A 23,424-nucleotide genomic window follows, 5' to 3' on the forward strand; every position below is an offset into this window, starting at 1 on the left:
AATGTTTAGTAAGGGCACGTCTCATATTGTCCCACTGATTATTGAAAGTCGAAATGAACCTAATAGGTCCATCATTACTAGTCCGAGAGTTCCCAGTATGGGATTTGAGGAGACCAGATCGTGGAGTCGCCCTTGCCCTTAAATACCCATTTTTTATGCATCTATTGGAATTTCCACGGCTGGAAAATCGTGATTTTAAATCAACCGATTGGGCTTTGAATTTCTCATCCGATGAACAGATCCGCCTCATCCGTAGGAACTGTCCGACCGGGACAGCCCTAATAGTAGATGGATAGTGAGCAGAGGACGCATGCACCAAAGAATTAACAGATGTTGGCTTACGATAGATGTCAGTCTGAATGTGGCCCGTGGGGTCCACACTCAGAGTGACATCTAAAAAAATAATTTTTTTAGGATCAGAAATATAAGTCAAATGAATATTAAATGCGTTTTGATTAAGCGTCCTCATAAAATCCCCGAGCTGCTGCACAGTCCCATCCCACAAGAATAGGATGTCATCGATATATCGATGCCAGCACAGGACATGGGAGGCGGCTGGCACACCCGTGTCGCCAAAAACAAATCTCTCCCACGAACCGAGGAAGAGATTAGCGTACGCGGGCGCACATGCCGCGCCCATGGCTGTGCCGCATTTCTGCAAAAAGAACCGCCTCTTCCTGGGTTCCTCCGACCTGGACGGCCCTTTACGTGAGTTGATCCTCGAGCTGCTGCACTATATCCTTACCCACAATTTCTTTACATTCAAGGATCAGTTCTTTTTGCAGAAACGCGGCACAGCAATGGGCGCGGCCTGTGCGCCTGCGTACGCTAATCTCTTCCTCAGTTCGTGGGAGAGATTTGTTTTTGGCGACGCGGGCGTGCCGGCCGCCTCCCATGTCCTGTGCTGGCATCGATATATCGATGACATCCTATTCTTGTGGGATGGGACTGTGCAGCAGCTCGGGGATTTTATGAGGACGCTTAATCAAAACGCATTTAATATTCATTTGACTTATATTTCTGATCCTAAAAAAATTAATTTTTTAGATGTCACTCTGAGTGTGGACCCCACGGGCCACATTCAGACTGATGTCTATCGTAAACCAACATGTTATGATTGAGTCACCGTAGGAGGCAAAAACAGAAATGCTAGCTAAGTCCAGAAAACCAGAGAAGTTGGCAGCTATCGGATTGCAGACCCCTGAACCTATCAACACAACTAGTAGTAGCCGTGGGGGGTTCCTACGATGCCCTAGACCCCTCGATCACAGCCGGAGAATTAGATAAGCCTAAAGAAAGGGGAAATCTAAACTGCCCCAGAGCAGACCCCAAAGCAATAGGCAGCCCCCAACATATAATGACGGTGAAGCAAGATGAAAACGCTAACACAGACAGAAAGATAGACTGAGCAAAGACGGGGCCCAAACTACATAGATAGGAAAGGACAGGAAGGCTGCTGTCTGCAATCCATGAAAAACCCTATGAAAATAAGAGCCAACAGACTGACAGTGAAAAAGGCCCTGAAGATGCTAGGCTTCAAAAAAGCTATGTCAGTACTCAGGAATATTCTGGAGACAGAGCAACCGGCAAAAGGAGATTCAGCTCATCCCAGCAGAGAATGGCAGAATCCAGAAAAGCAAGGAAAACAAAAACAAAACATAAATGCAAACAGGCAAAGCAGAAAACTTAGCTTTAGGGAAGCAGGAATCAGACTGGTGTCCTAGAAGTCGACAAAGAAATCACCCGCAGGGCAGAAGGGAGTCGGCAGCCTTATATCCAGTCTGTGACTCCACTCAGCCAGTCATCCTCATTAGACTCAGGTGCCTGATAATCAGGCTCATTACCTTCCTTTACCAGAATAGGGAGTTCACCAGACCCCAGTGACGAAGGGGAAAATGAACTCACAACACCAACATCTGTTAATTCTTTGGTGCATGCGTCCTCTGCTCACTATCCATCTACTATTAGGGCTGTCCCGGTCAGACAGTTCCTACGGATGAGGCAGATCTGTTCATCGGATGAGAAATTCGAAGCCTAATCTGTTGATTTAAAATCACGATTTTCCAGCCGTGGATATTCCAATAGATGCATAAAAAATGGGTATTTAAGGGCAAGGGCGACTCCACGATCTGGTCTCCTCAAATCCCATACTGGGAACTCTCGGACTAGTGATGATGGACCTATTAGGTTCATTTCGACGTTCAATAATCAGTGGGACAATATGAGACGTGCCCTTACTAAACATTGGCCTGTTTTGGGTACTGAGCCTTCCTTGAGATCGTGTTTGGGTAAGCATCCCTTGATGACTTCAAGGAGGTCAAAAAATCTTAATGACCTTCTTGTTAACAGCCACTACGTACCTGTTCTGGCTAATCCATTTGGTACGAGGGGCCCTGTTACTGGTTCCATACCCTGCGGTCACTGTCTGGCATGCACAAATGTCCTGCGCTGCTCTACCTTTACTTCCTCTGACGGACAGAAACAATATGATATCCGGTATCGGATATCATGTAGCAGCACAAATGTCATATACTATGCCACATGTGGCTGTTCCAAGATATATATTGGCCTAACGTCTAGGGAGTTAAGAACACGGGTACGCGAGCATGTGCGGGACATTTGTGCGTTGAAGACAGTGACTGATCTATCACTTCTCAAAACATTACCTCGCCATTTCCGACAATACCATAATAGTGAGTCTTCTTCGCTTAAGATCAGAGGCATTGATCAGGTCCATCTTGGGGTAAGAGGTGGGAACTATAAACGCAGATTGGCCCAAGTTGAGGCCAAATGGATTGTAACGTTGGACACCTTGGCCCCGAGGGGCCTTAATGAATCCCTGTCCTTCTCCTCTTTTTTGTAGGATTTTTGTAGGACTCTGTATCCAGTAGTTAGATATTATCGTCATCCTATTATAATATCCTCCCATTTTTCCATTTTTCCCTCTCATTTTCCCTTGGCTTCCCTTCCTCTCAGGATGTGGGGTTTCTCGTGTTTTTATTATGTGTTTTTAATATATTTTCTTTTCCTTTTTAATTCAATTTTTCTAGTTTGTCGTGGGACCTTCTAATCCATCTGAAAGTGAAAATATATCTTCATCACCTTTGGTCATCTTCTGTACTATCAAGTTCCTCTATTTCATGTTTATATAATTTTATGTACTGCGCTTGTATACATGTTTGAAACTGTATTCCTGATATAGGATAGTTTACATATTATTATACACTGCTGCATGTTTGCGATTTTAAAGGTGTACAATTTTGGTACATTTTGGACCTATATCATATTATTCTGTCGTGGAGGTCTTTTTCTTTCTACTTTGATATTATATCTCGGTGGTGATCTAGTGGTTGTGCGCGTGTGCCCTGCTCTCCTTGGTGTTGGCGATCGGGGGCGGTGTCTTTACGCCTTCCCCCGGACTCCGGGAGGATTACTTCCTCCCTGTGCGCCGGGGTAATGTGTGACGCCTTCCCCTGTATCAGCTGACGCCTCTGGTCTCCAGCGCGCACGCGCCGTCTAGAACCACGCTGATTGGCTCACTGATTCCCATGTGACCGCGTCTCATGGGACATAAGAAGGTCCTGCCGTCCACCACACATAGACTTCCCTTGAGAAAGCGTGGTCTCTTCACGCGAAACGCGCGTCGGGCTTTCCCTCACCTGGCTCTGGGGTCATCCCGCTCCTGCCTACACCTTGGTAAGATATCGCGTTACATATGCTGCTCTCATGCGATCGTTATCCATCTGTATCCCATGGTGTTTCTCTGGGCATTACTCTTTGACATGTTGGCTTATAACTGCACTTGCTATCTATTTACCTATGCATATACTGCATGCATTCTTTGCTATATAAGGCATTTGGGAGTGGGTATTACCCTGGGTTGAGCTGTGTCTACCTCGTGGTGCTGTCATTTTATTTACCATATTTTTGATATGATGTTTTTCTACATATTTGAATAAAGATTGTAAGATTTTTTACTTCATTCACCTGTTGACTCAGATTTTCTCTTGCATGTATATGTGTAATGGCTGTGTCTGACCGTACAGGAACATGGTCTGATCATATCACAGCTCCTGGGCAGAAGAGGAAGAAAAAGAGAATATAGACATTACAGTATGGGATCACAGGTGATTTTTTTTTGTGAGGTAAAACATTTTCTGCTTGTCCATGTTTTACATCACATAAATCAGCTGTGATTACATTCTGTCCTGTCTGTACACTTTCTTTTGCATCCTCCCTTGCCCAGTAGGTGTGGTATGTTCAGACTAGTGATGGGCAGTCCGACTCTTTTCGGTGATCTGGTTCTCCTGGCTCTGCTCACCAAAAAGAGCTTGGTCTTTTGGATCCTAAAATGGATCCCTAGTGAATATGTGTTCACAATAGGTGAACACATACAGGGTGGTCCAAAAGTAGGTGGACTGAAAACAACATTTATTTTGATTTATATATAAAATTATACTTGCTAACACAAGCATAACATTGACAATTAAATTTTACTAGATTATGGCCCGATGCTATCGCATCGGGAGGATGCGATAGCATCACACCTCTTGCCATGTTAACCCTCAACACACACACTCCTCTCACCTTTCACCATCTCCACTCACTCTTTCACTCCACATACGAACCCTTCTCTCACTCCGTCTCTCATACTCACGCCGTCATCGCCGCTGCTCCACGATCCCCGACATCTTCTTCCGCCGGCGCCATCCTGGATCCAGACATTGTCCACGCCGGCGACATGTTCTTGCGGTGACGCCATCTTGAGTATCGTGAAATCCCGCGATAGTCAAGATGGCGTCGCCGGAAGAACATGTCGCCGGCGTGGACGACGTCGGGATCCAAAATGGCGTCGGCGAAATCTCGCAAGTTTTCGCCGACGCCATTTTGGATCCCGACGTCGTCCTCGCCGGCGACATGTTCTTGCGGCGACGCCATCTTGAGTATCGCGGGATTTCGCCAATCCAAAATAGCGTCGCTGCAGGAACATGTCGCCGGCGTGGATGCCGTCGGGATCCAAAATGGCGTCGGCAAAATCTCGCGAGATTTCGCCAACGCCATTTTGGATCCCGACGTCCTCCGCACTGGCGACATGTTCTTGCGGCGACGCCATCTTGACTATCGCGGGATTTCGCCGATCCAAAATGGCATCGCCACAAGAACATGTCGCCGGCGTGGAGGACGTCTGGATCCAGGATGGCGCCGGCGGAAGAAGATGTCGGGGATCGTGGATCAGCGGCGATGACGGCGTGAGTATGAGAGACGGAGTGAGAGAAAGGGTCGTATGTGGAGTGAAAGAGTGAGTGGAGATGGTGAAAGGTGAGAGGAGTGTGTGTGTTGAGGGTTAACATGGAAAGAGGTGTGCGGTGACGTCACCGGTTACAACTGGACAGAAGTTGTTACAACCGGAAGTTGCTTAGGGCATTTATTATTATAGATTCTAAACAATAATACAAAAGCCCTTAAATTTTATCAACGCAGGTGCTCAAACTGTTTTCCATCACAATTTGCACAGCTTTGAAGTCTGCCTCTTACGCTTCGACAAACATTTTTGCACAAGTCTCTTTGGGTATTAATTTCTTGAAATGCATCTCTTATGTAATTTTTCAAATCACTGACACTTTTTGGTTTTCGACTATAAACTTTGTCCTTGAGTACTTCCCAAAAGAAAAAATCCATTGGGGTCAAGTCTGGTGAACGTGCCAGCCAATCAAGTGGGCCTCTTTGGCCAATCCATTTATTAGGAAATGATACTCGCAGACTACTCTTGAATAATGTGGAGGGGCCCCATCTTGTTGGAAATAAAGGTCATTTGAATTAGGCTGTTGCTGTAACTGGGGAACAACTTGATTCATTAGAATTTCGAGATACTTATCTCCTGTGACTGTTCCATCAAAAAAAATGGTCCAAAAACACCAAAACTTGAAATACCACCGCAAACATTGACACCAGGCTCATTTAGTTGTTGCTCTAATGTTAAATGCATGTTCTCATTATACCAGTAAATACAATTATGTCTGTTAATATGGCCAGATAATTTGAAAGAAGCTTCATCACTCCACATAATGTTATGTAAAATTACTGGATTTTCTTCAATTTCGTTAAGCATAATCTCACTAAATTGCAGCCGCCTGTCTGGATCATCCTCCAATAAACCATGAATTAGACGTGGACGATAAGCTTTCCTTCCACCCAATAGATTTCAGGATTCGCATGATGGAAGCTCGTGAAATTCCCAATTCTAAAAAGACTCTACTGGTGGACTTTTTTGGACTCTGAACAAATGTTTCAGCAACAAGTTGTTTATTATTTTCTGTACTGGCTGTTTTGGGTGGACCAGTTTTTGGAGCATTAAGGATTGAGCCAGTGGCATCAAATTTGTCACGAATGCGGTAAATGGTTTGTCTCTTTGGGGCTTGAGTACCAAATTTTTCAACCAAATTTGCTCTAACTGTTTCAGCATTTTGAGATTTCCAATACTCTTTTAAAATCCATTTTCTTTGATCTGTATTTAAATTATTTGCCATTATGGGCTATCTGAATTATCTGAAAAGAAAACAGATTTGGGGGAGATTTATCTGTGAAAACTGGATCTGTGAAACTGACTCAGTTGCCCTTAGCAACCAATCAGATTCCACCTTTCATTTTCCAAAGAGTCTGTGAAGAATGAAAAGTGGCATCTGATTGGTTGCTAAGGGCAACTGAGTCAGTTTCACTTTACACCATGTTTGATACATTTCTCTCTTCATTACCCTATTACACATACTGTCCACCTACTTTTGGACCACCCTGTATTTAAGATGACGTTAATGCATCCGAAACCCCGCCCACCCATGGCCGAAACTCCACCTACTTACAGTTAGCTAATTAAATTGATGAGTTAGTGGAGATTTTTTGGACGGGGTTAAATATGCCGAGCACCAGAATTTTAAGACCAGTGAGAGTTATTCAAAGAATTTAGTGACTCTCACTAGGGTGCTGACTCCCATTGTTCACACCAGGGGGCCAGCTTTTCTCTTGGTTGGTTCACTAGCAACCCATCACTAGTTCAGGCCATGTTCCTGCATGGTCAGACATATGACGTAATTAGGGGTGAAGGGGTTAAGCAAGTGAAGGAACATTAGGTGTGTTATCCTTTTCAATGGTATGAATAGACTTTGTTGTTGCATAGGAGATTTGCAGAATATGTCCAGGTGCCAAGTCGCTGTATCGAAATGCTGAGTGTTAGTGAACATGAAAGCAGTAGATTGGGGAAATGTGCCTCCTAGTAATGGAAATATGTATCTTCTTGTTATGAACGGCTGGGTCTCTGGATGTTCAATACCAGCTGTTCTGTCTGTGCACATTGATTCTTTGCTACTTTAAAAGCTGGGTAATTGATGGAAAACAAACACTAGAAGGGTTGCCAGACCTCACAAACACAGAACTGATCTGTGCATTAGCCTAGGTTCTCTCAAGGGGTATACACTATCAAAAGAGTTTCTCTGCTGTCATTGCTGGAGACAAGAGGTAGAGATGTGAATGCAAAATCTTTATACGCACAATGAGTGCACAGCCAAGAGAGAGTAGAGGCCAAGCAGGGTCACGTCTCAGACAACTTCATTTCAGAGTTGGCAAAGCAACAAAAACATAATAACGGCAGGGCAGAACTTCTTAAAAGGCCAGCAAAAGGAAGTAGTATTGCAACATTGTCTGAAATCTGTTATTTTTGTGGCTCGAGTATACTGTGATCACCTTATTATATTAGTATATTATGAGGGTGCTTCTTGGTTACATAACAGCTTGAGAAATAATGTTCATCAATTGAGGAAACACAGCTATTTCATACATGTGCTCTGTAGGACTGCTGGCATCTATTTATTTTAAAGGGAACCAGTCACGTGAAGAAAACACTATTAATGTGCATAAAATCTGAAGGTTAATAGGGCTGTGAACATGCCCGGCATCAGCATTTAGACGTCAGCTGCAGGGAGGAAATTAACTTTATTCCTCCCGGCAACGTTCGGGTTTCAGTCATGAGAGAGGCATCGGCGTGGACTCAGTCATCGCGCTATATATAATGCTCTGTGGCTGTAACCGCGCCCCTGGAATTGACTGACAACAGGCTCAGCATTAAAGTTGGCTGTCAGTCAGTGCCAGGGGTGTGGTTACAGCCCTCGCACTCTATACACAAAGCGGTGACTGAACCCCGAATGCTACCGAGAGAAATAAAGTTCATTTTCTCCCGACACTGGGGTCTAAGTGACGGCACCAGGCAGATTCACAACTCTATGAGGCTATGAGCACACGTTGAGCAAAAGGATGCAGAAATTTCTTGGCAGGAAAAAAAAAACACTTCTGCAAAAACGTATGTTTTTGATGGGTTTTTACCTGCGTTATTGCCCTGCTTTTTTTTGACTGATTTGAGTGAGGTCAATGTTGAAAAATGCAGGGCAAAACCACACGGATAATCAGTTCTTATCCACAATAAGAATGTCAATACTAGATAACCTTTACATAGTAACAGAACAGCGAGAAAAGACACAGTTACATCAAGTTTATGTCATTTTGCTATAGTGTTGACAGGAGCTAGGTAAAAAAGCATACCAGATGGTTGTCAATTAAAAGGGAACCTGAAAATGCTATTATCCTGCAGCTATGGGGTTATTCTGCATGGTAATAGCATTCTAAAGCCATGCGTCCACCATACTAAGAGCCCAATTACAGTTATTCATCCTAGCTGCTTCTGGCTTTCAGTCGTAAGGGTGCGGCCGGCGTGGCATCAGTTACCACTCAGTACATAGTGAGGAGCAGCAGTAACTACGTTCCTGACACTGACTGACAGTTGGCTCACCAGTGCATCAGTGCATAGTTGGCTGTCAGTCAGTGCCAGGGTGTGGTTACAGATGTCTGAAGCCATTTTGGCCACTCCTCATTGACTGAAAGCAGAAGGCTGCCGTGAGGAATAAAGATAATTTCCTTCCAGCTACGGAGCCATATAGTGCTGCAGCCGCAGGGCTTTAGAATACTATTAACCTACATAAAGGGTTCTTTTTTAAAAGTAGCTGTTGTTTTAATTTTTGCTTCATAAATCATTAGTGTACATGAAAGTAAGGAACAGTTTTTTTCTCCTCCTGGACAGATATTTCACTCTTAATTAATGGGTAAAATCTGTTATCATGATCCAGCGTGGTTCTGACAGTTTAAATGGATAAGTGAACTTTTTTCCTTTGGCTAAATGTTAAAGTGATGTGATTGCCCCCGGTGGCCATTAGAATTATTAAACGTGGGTTCATTCATTCTAACTTGCCCCGGTGGTGGTGAGTGGTAGTGCACTTTAGTTTCTTTGGTTTAGTGCACGTAATTATAAATCAGGTGTGAGGCTCTTTAAAAGCGTTCAAGTGGGTTTGATGACTGTTGGCGATATTGTGTTCGTCATTTGGGAAGCAAGCCTGGGTGAGGAAGGAGCTGAACAAGAGTCCTGCGCAGCCCAGCCAGAGGGGATGAGTGGCAGCAATGTGGTCTGCAAGAAGGGCTGGCATGGCGTGGTGGAGTCACAGTTTATGGTGTCGGCAGGAAGTGCTTGCATGGCTTGGTGGAGTGACGACTATGGAGAGAGTTGCACTCAGCATGCGTGACTTGGTTGCTGAGAGCTGGACTCAAGCATGCTTGACTTTTTGGGCAGGAGCTGAACTCATCTTTGGGACTCTGTTACTTGACTTTTGCAACTGGTGGTGGACTCTGCTCCAAGGCTGCACTATGGTGAAGGATCCAGTTATGGTGATGGATCCGGGTGGAGGAGAAGATGCACACAGGTGGTGGGCTCTGTTGCTAGGAGGGTAAGCAACAGAGCAAAGCTAAGTGGTGTTTCCCCTCTATTGTCATTTTCCCTCATGTGTGTTTAGTGCAGTGGTGGGATTAGTTTCCACACCGACCAATTCCCTAGTGAGGGTTTAGGTTCAGGGCGATCTAGGGTTTTTAGGTTCCTGTGCGTCGCCCGGTGCGGAACCGGCATAGGGAACGTTAGGAGTGCAGGGACACTGGCTCAGGGGAGTACAGGAGGTCTCCACTTCTTTATTCCCTATTGCAGGGCCCACCATTGTTAATGTTAACCAGGTTCCCCCTTTATTATTTAAATTCGCCTTACTGGAGGCGGGGTTTCCAGACTACTGTATGTATACGTGTAATACCTAAATTCGCCAGTTGGAGGCGGTGTATCCAGCTGCAAGTCCTATTATTTAAATTCGCCCAACTGGAGGCGGTGTATCCAGGGTCACTGGGTTCGCCTTGCGATACTCGCTGTGTCCAGACACACGTGACCGTGACATTTGTATTCAGAGAAGAGAGATCTTCACATTACTCATATAGGAAAAGATAGGTTTTGGATATAATATTCTATGTAGAGAGGAGGAGGGAAGAGCTGTTGATGGATACACACATTCTGCTGCAAGTTCTCATAAAACGACAGTTACAGTTCTCTATAGAAACTTATGAGCACCAACTCCGTAATACTCAGTAATAAGAAAACCTGTAATCATTGAAACAAAATTGTACCAATGAATTGAGAATTTTGAGTATGGAAAGCAATCCATGAGGCGAAAGAAGCAGACTTCTAAATTATGATATATTACAAATCTGCTTAATTTCATGTATACTATAAAAAATGTAATAATTTTTACTCTTTAAGAGAAATACCTGTAGTTCTCTGGATCAATGGCTAATCACAGCAACCTTCTAATTATACCTTGTTATATTATATATTTCAAGGAGGGCATCTGGAGGCCATGTAAAAACTGTTATTCACCTTAATAATGTATTTCAATAAAATTGTAGGTATAAACATGCCACATGTGCAACCTGTGCAGCTACTGTACATAAAGGCTGGCAAGTGGTCGCAGCGGGCAAGATCAAATAATATTGCTTTAAACTATTGAATAAGTTGCATTTAATGACTAAGCTAATGCTTAGTTTCTACAGAGACATGTAAGAGGTACTCTATCATGAGCTGTAGACCCATATATTGCTTTTGTACATTAAAACAGTTATCATACAATGTGAATGTTCCAAACATACCCATTATGATATAAAATGATCGCACGGAAACACGGTCTGCTTTTTTCTTTGATACACTACAACTCTCATCCATAAGTCCATGCTTCTGGTGTTACAGCTAATTCTGGGTGACTTGTCTGGAACTGAGCAGAATATCCAAACACAGCCCTCTGACAAAAGCAGTGCTAATTTGGAGTGGAAAAAGTTAACGCCTGACAGTTTGTATCAGTAGCATTATTTTGTCACAAGCCAAAACTTTGCGCTTTCTGATGTAAAGAGCAGAAGCAGCCACCTTCAGAGAAACACTTGAAAGCTCTAAAATACAGGTTTTTGCTACTTCACCTAAGAGCAGCATAAAGTAATCAAAGAGACCCTGAATCCAATGATGTATCACTTACAGTGGGGAAAAAAGTATTTAGTCAGCCACCAATTGTGCAAGTTCTCCCACTTAAAAATACGAGAGAGGCCTGTAATTGACATCACAGGTAGACCACAACTATGAGAGTCAAAATGAGAAAACAAATCCAGAAAATCACCTTGTCTGATTTGGCAAGATTTATTTTGCAAATTATGGTGGAAAATAAGTATTTGGTCATTAACAAACGTTCATCTCAATATTTTGTTATATATCCTTTGTTGGCAATGACAGAGGTCAATTGTTTTCTGTAAGTCTTCACAAGGTTGGCAAACACTGTTGGTAGTATGTTGGCCCATTCCTCCATGCAAATCTCCTCTAGAGCAGTGATGCTTTGGGCCTGTTGCTGGGCAACACGGAATTTCAAACCCCTCCAAAGGTTTTCTATGGGGTTGAGATCTGGAGACTGGCTAGGCCACTCCAGGACCTTCATATTCTTCTTATGAAGCCACTCCTTCATTGCCCTGGTGGTGTGCTTGGGATCATTATCATGCTGAAAGACCCATCCATGTTTTCATGTTCAATCCCCTTGCTGATGGAAGGAGATCTCCACTCAAATTTCATGATACATGGCCCCATTCATTCTTTCATGTTCTTTCAGTCATCCTGGTCCATTTCCAGAGAAACAGCCACAAAGCATGATGTTGCCACCCCCATGCTTCATAGTAGGTATAGTGTTCTCTGGATGCAACTCAGCATTCTGTCTCCTCCAAACACGACAAGTTTTGTTTCTAACAAACAGTTCTACTATGGTTACATAAGACCATATGACATTCTCCCAATACTCTTCTGGATAATCCAAATGTCCTCTAGCAAACTTCAGATGGGCCTGAACTTGTACTGGCTTAAGCAGGGGGACATGTCTGGCACTGCAGGATCTGAATCCCTCGCGGCATAGTGTGTTACTGATGGTAGCCTTTGTTACGGTGGTCCCAGCTCTATGCAGGTCATTTACTAGGTCCCATCGTGTGGTTCTGGGATTTTTGCTCACTGTTCTTGTGATCATTTTGACCCCACGGGGTGAGACCTTGCGTGGAGCTCCAGATCGAGGGAGATTATCAGTGGTCTTGTATGTCTTCCATTTTCTTATTATTGCTCCCACAGTTGATTTCATCACACCAAACTGCTTGCCTATTGCAGATTCAGTCTTCCCAGCCTGGGGCAGGGCTGCAATTTTGTCTCTGGTGTCCTCCGACAGCTCTTTGGTCTTCACCATAGTGAAGTTTGGAGTGTGACGGTTTGAGGTTGTGGACAGGTGTCTTTTATACTGATAACAAGTTCAAACAGGTGCCATTACTACAGGTAATGAGTGGAGAACAGAGGAGCCTCTTAAAGAAGAAGTTACAGGTTTGTGAGAGCCAGAAATCTTGCATGTTTTTAGGCGACCAAATACTTGTTTTCCAGCATAATATGAAAAATAAATCTTGCCAAATCAGACAAGGTGATTTTCTGGATTTGTTTTCTCATTTTGACTCATAGTTGTGGTCTACCTATGATGTCAATTACAGGCCTCTCTCATCTTTTTAAGTGGGAGAACTTGCACAATTGGAGGCTGACTAAATACTTTTTTCCCCCACTGTAGTTTACTGAATGCTGCAGTTGTGACACAGAGTTCTTAGATGCAGCATGAAGCAGAGCTTAAAAAGCTAACCCCGCCCACACCAGGCTCTGTATATACAATGTCTATTGACAATGAGCTGGGAATTTCAAAGGAAAAAATCCAGCACCATAACACAGAAGTTACCCAGCTACTGATGTCTACAACTCCCATCATTGTTTCCTGGTCGCGCTGAGATCAGCACGAGCAGGGGACAATAATGAAAGCTGACTTCAGCAACTGGCTGCCACCAGGGAACAGCACAAACTGTACTGCTTGTTTCCAGGCTCCGGTATGTGTCACGCTGATGACACACGGATTTCACCTGTGTGTCATCGTTCTGCACGTGTGTGGCCACTAGAGTTGAGCGACTTTGGTCGGATCGGGTTTCGTGAAACCCGAATGAAACAAAATTTGTTTCGGATGAAACTGGTCCAACTAGGGCAAAAAAAAAGGTGGAGTTTCGTCTGAAACCTGACCCCAGTGCAAGTCAATGGGAAATAAAAGTCGGCATTGAGCGGATGACATTCATCCACTCAATGCCGGCTTTTATTCCCCATTGACTTGCATTGGGGTCGGGATTCAGACGAAACTCCGACTTTTTTTTGCCCTAGTCGGTCCAGTTTCATCCGAAACAAATTTTGTTTCATTCGGGTTTCACGAAACCCGATACGACCAAAGTCGCTCAACTCTAGTGGCCACATTTTGTCTGTGCTGTTCAAAAAAACCTGACATGTCTGTAGGTTTTTCACATGGACACAAGATCCGTGTGGAAAATCTGACATGCGCACCACCATTGAATGCAATAGGTTTGCGTATGTCTGCTTTTGCAGTCCATACAAAATGGACCGCATACGGACATAAAAAACAGACGTGTGAAGGAGGCTTAATACCATGTACGAGAACACTGAAAATACACATATGAGAGGTATTTAAGGTCATTATAAATTAGAGGTCATATGTAAGTATTTTGGAAGGAATTGTCTACTCTTTTAACATGTTTAGTTTATTGAATAATTGCATTCTCCATTTTTTAAAAAACTATTCTGAAAAATCCTCTTAGAAATGTTAATATTGGTCTTTTCAAACTCTTTTCTTTTAGTTAAATGGTAGGAAAAATCGTCCTGTAAACGTATAAAAGGAACCTGTCACCAGTTTTTAGCTATACAATCTAAAAGCAGCATAGGGTAGGGACATAGGCCCTAATTCCAGTGATGTGTCACTTATTGGTCTGCTTGATGTAGTTTTTATAAAACCACCGTTTGCTACAGATCTAGCAGCTCACTGAATGCTGAGCTCTGTATAACCCTGAGCACTTTCTGTGTACACTGTACATTGGCAGAATGCTGCTAATCAATGGTGGAGGTGGTGGTATACAGAGCAGCAGGACCACATGGCATGAGACAACTAGTATTTGAGTGACAATCTCCTGCTGATAAAGCACTGATCTTATTGAAACTACTATAAGCAACCCAGTAAGTGACACAACACTTGGATCAGGGTCTCTGTCTCTATATCATGCTGCTTTCAGATTAAATAGCAAAACCATGCTAACAGATTTCCTTTCATGAATCGCCAGAAATGCTATAGTGTAAAATAAATAATTAAAATAAGAATAAAAGACTACAATTTCCCATCAGTTCAGGGTTCTTATTGGATGTCACTGAAGATTAGTTGACCTATTCCATCCAGCAAAAAAAATGTAATCCCGATTTATATAACCAAATAGACATAAAACTGACTTTTATCCAATGAATGGGGTCAGTGGATGTTGGTCAATGGATTTAATGTAACGTATAAAGAGGGTTCAATGGATTTAATATATTCATGGGAGTTTTCTTGGAGCTTTTGCAAAACAGACATAGAAGACGCAGCCTGAACATTACCTATATTTTCAACTGGGCAGTATGATGCACGTAGTCGTAGAGGCCATGTGCCTATTTACTCCAACACTGCCAGTCTGTTGTAGGCTCACTTGGTGAGGTGTGTTGCCATAGATCAATGTGAATAGCACAGACCAGTAGCAGCGACAAGGACAGCAAGACACTGAATACCCTGAGGAAACAAGTGAAGCAGAAAAAAAAAAAACATATGAAGCAGAGCAGAAACACACAGGAGCAATAGATGCTAAATCTTGCCACTTTAAGGCAGGTCATAGTTTATTGTAATCAGCTGCTACTTGCCATCACAGTGGATCATATTGCCTCCAACCAGGTACCCTTCCTCATGATAAGATACCTGGCCTCCCACAGCCATGTCAGTGAGCTGCTGTGAGCAGATGTGCAAGCATATCAAGCTGCTCAAGCAGTCTGAGTGCTCAGCCAGCATGTCCCGCTGTCCGCCCAAATGTTGGATCTGAAGTGCATGGCAGCAGGAATTAGAAAGGGAGATGCAATGATCTAATAAGACTACGAGGCATCCAATGATGTCTGAAAGCAATACAAGAATTCTGAAATTATTCATCAATTGTGTTTGAAAATGAAGAAGGTATCATTGCTCCTCAGAGATCCTTAATTAGTTTTTGCCTGATTACTAGTAACTGCTTGGTGAGCATTTTGTATGTATAGGAGAGGGGTTGCCAATATGGCAGGACTCAGCTTCAAGCTCTTTTACACTTAGGGAGCTCCCACCCAGGACACTCACTTCATTTCATGTTCTGTTCCATCCTGGCCCGTTACTTTTAAAAGTTGTAAGCTACTTGGGGCCTTGCTGCTAGGCGTACCTTCTCCAGATCCGTCTCACTTGGTATCTCTGGTCAGTCCTTTGAGGTGGCACTGTCCCTCTCTCTTCATCTCTGTAACTCTTTCTCTGTCTCAGGATCTGTTCCTCAGGATCAAGCTATCTCTGTCTCGATCTCCTTTCTCTCCTGCCACAGAAGACCCACTGCATCTAAATATAGATGATAGACCTGTCTACATAACACATACAATGTCATAGAAACAAGCACAGAAATTAGAAAAAGAGAGACCCTAAATTAGGGAACAAATTTATATACCTGAGGTCATGATTGAAAACCAAGGGTAGGTGCCCACTATGGAGTCCCACTCAGCAGCCTCGACATGCGTTTGGCCTGAACAGCTTCATCAGGAGGCGACTCCTGACGAAGATGTCCAGGCCAAACGCGCGTCGAGGCTGCTGAGTGAGACTCCACCATAGCGGGCACCTACCCTTGGTATATAAATTTGTTCCCTAATTTTGGGTCTCTCTTTTTCTCATTTCTGTGCTTGATTCTATGACATTGTATGCATTATGTAGACAGGTCTATCATCTATATTTAGCACAATAGAGGGTATTGATTCTTAGACTATTTCATTAATTTTATTGGTCATTTTTGGTTATGCATAGTCTATACTATACAGGAGTATGACTGTCTTGCTGCTAATCTAATTTATGACTTACTATTAGTACCGCTGTGTATTATACACGCCTGGACATGTCATACTGTACTGTATTTAACTATTGACTCTTTTTTCTAATTTCTGTGCTTGATTCTATGACATTGTATGCATTTAACCTTACTACTAGTTACTTTTGATTATGTATAGTCTATATTATACAGGAGTATGACTGTGTCTTGCTGCTAATCTTATTTATGACTTACTCTTGGTACTGCTATGTTTTTTATACAGCTGGACATGTCATACTGCACTGTAATTAACTTCTAGTGGTAGGTGCTCCCCTATTCTTGTCCCCACAGTTTCTTTGTCATGTTGTATTGTGTCTCTTTTATCAGCTCTCACAAATTCCGCTTATGAATTTTGCATATGTACACTGAGTAATATATTTTTTCAATACATTTTGCAATATTACTTTTATAGTGATCTTTCTTTCCTAATGAGGTATACATGCTTTTTGGAATTAGCTGATTACTTTTGGTTTTGTAGGTATGACTCTTTCTTTGTGTCTGTGAAGCTATAGCTTCAGTTTGAGGATTGCTTGTTAGTTGTTATTTTATACTTATGTTCTATTTTACTAAAACTATTACTTATGTGGATAAAGAAAAGACAGGTCAGGCAGAAATTTGAGTATGTAAAAATAGAGCCCGGCACTCAACTTAGGCTGGAGTCACACACAACGAATAAAAAATCGGTCCCATTTTAACGGTCCGAAATCGCACAAAGGTATCTTAACCAGTGATGCGTTATTGATGCGATTTTTCGTCATTGATGCGATTTTAATCGCATGTAAGTATCCTTTTGACATCCGTCTGGCGAGATTTTCCCGCAGGAAAGCAAAATGGACATATAATGGAGCCCAATGACAGGTTTCCCCACACAAACTAATTAATAGATATAGACACATTAAATAAATATATATATATATATATATATATATATATATATATATATATATATATATATTTTATACATGTTATAGAGACACATTAATATATATATTTCTAGTTCATACAGTTCTTAATTGCAGAATAGCCGGTGACACATTAGCCGGCTTTTGTATAACATTCTCCTGCCCGACATGAAATGACACATGGTTTACATATAGTTAACCATTTCATTTCATGTTTTTTATTTTATGTCTCTCACTATTAATTATATGAGGGCTTGTGGGTTAAATTTTGGGCTTGTAGGGGTTCATTTAAGGGGTTAATTTGTTGTATTAAATTGCGGAGACTCCCGCTGACGTCACTGAGGCTGCATGGAGTCCCCGTAATTTAATTTTTTATCGCATTGCATTCGTCCGTTTTATTCGCCAGTGTGACCCCGGCCTTAGTGTTAAAGTTGTAGGTGATTTTATTCAATCCCAAACAGTAGCATATACAAAATGTTTCGGTCCATACAAAAGACCTTATTCAGTTGCTGTAGAGATATACACGAATATATTACTGTACATATCACATATCAGCAGAAAGGGAAAACCAAACCAATCAAAAGCAAACAAAGTATATACAGGAAAATATACATATTTTCATATATTTCTATTCTGGCAAACAGGCAAATCGAGATGGTTGTTATTAGGAAGACAAAATATCAAGGCACAGTCAAAATAGGTAGTGATAGAGATGACAAACCGTACTGAGGGTTATGATACATATACAATGGCCAACCACAGGATAACAATACGGTGAATGCCTGTAATATAGAGTAGGTGCGACAAATAAATGGCTAAGTGGCTCAAAGAATGGACATAGTGGAAACAATGGAGACCTACCAAGAGACTATGTTGTAGTCAGGTATATTTAGGTAACAGGAGGGTAGATGCAGCCTGTTAAAGAAAAATAATACCGTTGTATGCCTGATAAAGTGGAAAAAGCACCCGCCATGGAAAGGGGAAACCGGGAGTTAAACTAATTACCTAAGGCCTGTTTCACACATCAGTTTGTCAGCATCAGTCAAGATCCGCTGATTTGTAAAAAAAACTGATCCGCCATTTATCTTGGCGGATCCGTTTTTTTCCCCATAGACTTGCATTATCGGCGGATCTTGACGGATGGTCATCCGTTGGATCCGATATTTTGCGGATCTGCCAAAATTTTGGCGTCCGCTGACATCACTTGACGGGCACTGCAACTTTTTTTCACCGTCGGATCCGCATTTTGGCTTTTCCAGGAGATTTAACCCTAAATACCGGCAGAAGATTCTCTCTCTCCTTACCGCTCCCGCGAGATCCACAATGCCCGCTCCCGCGAGATCCACATGCCAGCTCCCGCGAGATCCACATGCCAGCTCCCGCGAGATCCACATGCCAGCTCCCGCGAGATCCACATGCCAGCTCCCGCGAGAGCCTCATGCCAACTCCCGCGAGAGCCTCATGCCCGCTCTCGCGAGATCCTCATGCCCGCTCCCGTGAGATCCTCATGCCCGCTCCCGTGAGATACATTTGCCCGCTCCCGCGAGATCCACATGCCCGCTCCCGGAGCCCGCTACATTGCCGGTATTATTTTTATTTTTTTTTCCAGGCACGGTTTCTTTAACATTACCATATCGGCGGATCCCAGCGCACCAACGGTCCGGTGGCTCCCATTGGTGTTTCGTTGGCCACTTATCCATTTTCCGCCATTTTGGCGGATTTCAACTGACCTGAAAAACTGATGTCTGAAACAGGCCTTAGTTGTAGCTGCTGTCACGGTATCCACCGTTGATCTGGAGCGTGTGTTGAAAAGTGCCGGTTAATAAAGGAGAGGGGGCGGGTGCTGATTAAGAAACGTGGAGGAGCCAGCTGGAGGTAAGCTGAGTGTCATCTTACAGGCCTGTATTTCACTGCTATGCACAGCGGGAGGGGGCGGGTACTGATTAGACTGTGTGCAGCAGCCAGATGTAAACAGTGTGTCACGCTGAAGGCTTGCATACCACTATGAATGGGAAGCAGAAGTGACATTAGCAATGTGGCTGTGTGCTCCACTTGTGTATTCTTGTGCATTCCACACAAAGTAGCACACTAGACTCATAATTGGCAACTATGTGAAGACACATTGTCTACAAGAGAACATAAGAACATAGTAGAAGTGGGTGAAAAGTCATATAAGGTAATGGTCATGAATTGGCACATATAGGAATCCAGATGGTGTAAACAGACACATATAGGAATCCAGATGGTGTAAACAGACACATATAGGAATCCAGATGGTGTGAACAGACACATATAGTTATCCAGAGCAGGTGATGGTGCACTATTCAGAAGGATATATAAGTGCTCGTGACCGACAGTGTCTGGTAGTCAATAGAGGCGGCTCTAAGAAAACCGAAAAATCGTATTAGTCACAGTGTACATGACGTAAATACATATTCATGTAAAGGCAATAAGTTCATAATCCCTATTCAATCCTTTGGGGGCAAGAGTTTCCAACATATGGATCCAATAAGCCTCCCGCTTTTTCAACAAAGTGATCCTGTCGCCACCTCGTCTAGGAGGAGGTACAAAATCAATCACATGATATTTTAGCTGTGAAACAGAATGACCCTGGGAATGAAAATGGTTAGGGATTGGCATGAGCAGATTATTACAACGAATAGTGGACTTATGCTTAGATATTCTCTCTCATACTGACTGAGTTGTTTCGCCAACATATAGCATACCACAGGGACATTTAATTAAATATACAACGAAAGAGGATTCACAGGTGAAAAAATTTTTAATGTGGAAGCTCTTGCCTGATCTAGGGTCATGGAAAGTGCTACCCTTTTGGACATTACTACATTGAGCACAATGTAAGCATGGAAATGTGCCAGTTTTTGGTCTGGATAAAAAAAAGTTGTTTACATAGGCGTGTAGAGCCAATGTCAGCTCTTACTAAATTGTCCCTCAAATTTGGGGGTCTTTGGAAACACGGTAAAAAGGGTTCCTTGAACTCCGGTATGTTGGGGTGCGCTGTAGATAATAAATGCCAATGTTTTCTTATTTCTTTATGTAGAATGAAGGAGCAGGGGTGGTATGAATGAACAAAGGGAATATGTTTGCTGGAATCCCTTTTCTGAGTACTAGATGGATGGTTCTTAGATTTTTCTAGGATAGTGGCAGGATAGCCTCTCTTGGAGAATTTTAAAGTCATGTCTTTGAGACGTTGGGTTTGAAGGGTATTGTCGGAAACAATACGTTTGACCCGTTGGAATTGGGATGCGGGTATTGAACGTTTGACCGAGGGAGGGTGAAAACTATGAAAATGTAGTATGCTATTCCTGTCGGTAAGCTTTGTGTAGAGGTCTGTGGTCAAAAAACCTTCTGAATCTTTGAGGACCCTAATATCCAAAAAATTGACGGAACATAGATCATATGTCATGGTAAACTTGATTTCTGGCCAGAAATCATTAAGAAAGATAAAAAACTACTGCAACTATTACTTATGTGGATAAAGAAAAGACAGGTCAGGCAGAAATTTGAGGGCCTTTATTTTTGAATGGCGTTGAATTTAATGCTGCTGTGCATCAGACTAGTATTGGTCAACAGGCAAAATGTAAAACTCCTTTATAGAAATATAGCAATTCAATAAAAAACTTTTTATTAACAGCAAGAACTATATTTTGTTCATGGAACAAGATCTTCATTAGGCAGAGATAAATTCCATTCTCCATGGAAATTCATAAAAACACCTTCCAACTGAATCAAAATATTTTTGTATACATTCAGAGCAGATTCAAATTAATATCTTTAACCCCAGACAAAACACCATGAGCATTGCATTCTACAAGTCATGCAAAAGTTCACCATGTCATCCTAATCATTACATAACTGCAGTAAAAGTAAACAATAATATGTATATATATGTAGGAGGGTGAACTATGATTACAGTAGGAGAGTACTAGGACCCTGTGGTGTTTGCCTGCTGCAGCTAAGAGCAGGTGCTGCAAGTGCCCAGGAATCTGTGTGTGCTGGGGGGTGGGGCCTAGTGTCGGCTGTCTAGAGCTGTAAGGGAAGTTTCCAGAATCAGAGAGACTGCCCTGAGAGACACTGTGTGTGTGGAGTAGCTTGTGAGAAGCAAAGAGATTGAACGCTGTAAGAGACTTTTTACTGCAACCCCTTCATCTTGGGAGCCTGAGGCCTTGCTGTGAAACAAAGACAGAGCGTTCCTGAGGCTGAGTGACTGTGGAACTCTGTGGAGTCCTTGTTGTGATGAGCTGAGAAGCAATATTGGACAGATATTTTATACAGAAACAGGCGTATTGCTTCTAGGAGAATTTGTGAGGACTACGGGAGGAGAGACAGCATTTTGAGGCTACAGAACTATAAGTCTCCGGCGTTTGGGCTTAGCACCGGCCGACAAGACAAGGAACATTGTGTTGCTGCAACTGATTGGTGCTGAAGATTTGTGACTGGCTGCAGCCTATGCAATCTATATGCCTGAGAGGAGACTCACCTCAGGTTAAAGGTACCATAGTCATAGATACTCGGATATCCCTAGTTGAAGCACTTAAGGACTTTTGTATTATATGTATTGTTATTGTAGGTTTTTGTAGGTTATACTCAGTGTGCCATTCCGGCGGGTCCCTTGATATCACCACACATGATTTACACCTGTTCTCTGAGTACCTGAATTTACCTTTCTGATAGGTAAATTTATTTCAAATCCCAGTGTAATACACTCTTCAGGGAACCTTGGATTGGTATAGTGATTTCAGCTCCGGCTGAGTGAGTGTACTGTATAAGGGTATTTCAATCTGTTTCTTCCACATACTAAGTTCTACTTCATCTGCTGTTTGAGTAAAGACACTTTTGGGATTTCTGCCTCAATCTCAGTTTGTGACTCACTGTATCTTATTTGGACCTCTGGTCATTACATTTCATCACCTAATTCTTAACCGTAATGTAAAACCTTTGAAGAAATAAAAAGAAAGAGATAAGGAATCACATGTACTACCAGTAACTGCCATTGTTCAGCTTTGTTACTGCAAGACTTGTAGGATAACTCCAAGGAACTAGTGATGAGCGAGCGTGCTCACCACTGCTTGTTACTCGGCAGAGTATCAGGGATGCTCGAGCGCAATGCTCAAGTTGCTGTCCCACATTTTTCATGGCTGTTAGACAGTCAACCAACATGCAGGGATTGACTGCCATACACAGTAATGCAGTAGCCATGTTGGCTACTGACTTATCTATGATTGGTCAGCCGCATTGCATTATCGGGTCTATCTAAAGGTACTGTCACACTTAGCGATGCACCAGCGATCCCGACCAGCAATATGACGCGGTCAGGATTGCTGGTACATCGCTAACTGGTCGCTAGTGAGCTGCCACACAGGCAGATCTCACCAGCAACATCGCTGGGGACGGGGGTCGCTACTTACCTGTCACACCAGGCGATCCTGCATCCTCCCGCCCGGCTCCACGCGTCGCTCGTCGTCACAGCAGGAAGCGCCACAGGAAGCTGACGATGAGAAACAGTCCAGCCTGTTCTCGCGCGATCAGCGATAACCAGCGGGGGAGCGGGTTGTAGGTAAATATCAGACATAGCGATATCGCTTGCAATATCGCTATAACGTCATAAGTTATAGCGATATTGCTAGCGATATCTCTTAGTGCGACATGCCCTTAAGACTTGGGGTCCTGATGCTTGACCCATTGACCTCTGAAAATCAGAAGATAAAATGAATATTCACTGTTTCCCCCACCCAGCATATGAAGCTTTGTTCACAAAACGAAGCTTGCTATGCTTTAACCACCACAGCCATTTTCACACTGAGGCTATCGTGAGAGCCGGCCGTTCACAGACACTGTGTGACAGCATGGAAAACTGCATCTGTGACCGCAGTAACCATACTGATATCACTGTCGGTCACAAACACTGCCGGCTATCGTACTGTAGAGTGCTGTGAGATACAGGAGTGTGTGCTAGCATGACAGCCTATGAAGCCCCCCAGGGCTCCATGTGCTGGAATTTTGCACGGGGCTTGCCGTTGGAAATCGATGCTGATTTAATGGTCTATGACAG

This window comes from Dendrobates tinctorius, unplaced genomic scaffold (genome assembly GCF_039654945.1).
Source record: "Dendrobates tinctorius isolate UK_male_01 unplaced genomic scaffold, ASM3965494v1 ptg000098l, whole genome shotgun sequence".
NCBI classification, from domain to species: domain Eukaryota; kingdom Metazoa; phylum Chordata; class Amphibia; order Anura; family Dendrobatidae; genus Dendrobates; species Dendrobates tinctorius.